The sequence below is a fragment of the Macadamia integrifolia genome, chromosome 14 (assembly GCF_013358625.1).
Source record: "Macadamia integrifolia cultivar HAES 741 chromosome 14, SCU_Mint_v3, whole genome shotgun sequence".
Lineage (NCBI taxonomy): Eukaryota > Viridiplantae > Streptophyta > Magnoliopsida > Proteales > Proteaceae > Macadamia > Macadamia integrifolia.
In genome coordinates, this window is record NC_056570.1 from 15,820,562 (window position 1) to 15,822,220 (window position 1,659).

Here is a 1,659-nt window from a genome sequence, read left to right on the forward strand (position 1 = left end):
TGGTCATTCTCTATATGGGGTATTGATGTACCAAGTTTATTAAAGAGAACATCATTTGTCGACATGGGATCCCACAACAACTGATATCTGACCAGGGCACTCATTTTCGAGGGCAAGTCGATAAACTTTGCATCAAGTTTGGGATCGGACGGCATAAATCCATCACTTATCGTCCACAAACAAATGGGGCAGTGGAAGCATCTAATAAGAATATGAAGGTAATTCTCTAGAAGATGACAGATACATATAGAGATTGGGCAGATCACTTACCGTATGCACTATGGGCATATAGAACATCGATTCAAACTTCTACAGGGGCAACTCCATATTCCCTTGTATACAGAATGGAAGTTGTGTTGCCAATTGAGATATAAGTCCCCTCTCTTTGAGTCCTCATAGAAAGCAAGCTGCCAGAAGGAGAATGGGTACAAGCTAAATATGATGAACTCAATCTGTTGGATGAAAAAAGAATGAAAGCCATAGACAATTTAAAAAAAGTATCAGTTGAGAATGGCAAGAGCATTTAATAAAAATGTTCATCCTCGTAATATTGAAGTTGGAGATTTGGTTCTCAGAGAACAGAGAGCACCTATACAAGATCTTCAGGGAAAATTCAAACCAAATTGTAGTGGTCCAGTCATAGTAAAGAAAGTCTTGTCAGGAAAAGCTGTACTACTCATGGATTTGGATGGAGATGAATTGTCAGGTTTGGTTAATATGGATCAACTGAAAAAATATTATGTTTAAATTCAGGGTAACCACTTGAACTACGTTTGACCTGATTCCTCACAAGGGATACGTAGGCAACTCGGCATGTTTGAGTGCGGTCTCATCTGTATTAAACTCCTAAAAATAAATAAACAAATAAAATTTTCTGAGGGCATTGATTGAAAAAAAGAAAGATCCGGAGTTATTTCTCGAGTGTCCAAGAAAGAAAGCAATGCTTAAGTTCATCATCTCACCACTTGGCACCTTAATTACTAGACAACTTGTTTTCTTTAGTAATTCATTTCTCCATCATCAATGGTCTACAAAAATTTTCACTTGGCATTATCAATCTCAAGTCAGATCATTCCCCATTTGTGGTTCTTTTTGTTCCCCTTTCAACTATAATATCTTATCTTCAGTGTACAAGTTGGAATTATGATGAAGAACTTATTGGCCCATGAAATATTTTTCTTTCTATCAAAAGTATCTTCTCATAGAACAAAAATATTTGTAAGCTTGTTGCCATGTCCTGTATATATTTATTTCACTTTTTTGATCAAGTTGTTTGCTTGTATCATCCAAGAACAAATCAATTATGACTTTTTCCTATGCAAATACTCTAGATGAGACTTTATGCAGGTGGATTGTGAACATGAATGTGGATGATTCTGGCTGTTGGAAGACACAGATCTTCTGGTTCTTAGCCAGATTCGTTGCATGGAATTATGCCATAATTTGCTGAAGGAAGTTCCCAAGCATTGGGATTGTAACCTGCATGTGTTCAAATTTGGGTTAGTAGAAATTTATCTAACTTTGGAAGAATTCAGAGCCTGCTTGCTCTCTCCACCCAAAGGGAAACTTCTCCATCCTACTCTACAAGAAGACTACATTCAAGATATCCAAAAGTTTTTTGGATGGAATAGAAAAGAAATAAAGAAGTTCATGGTTTTC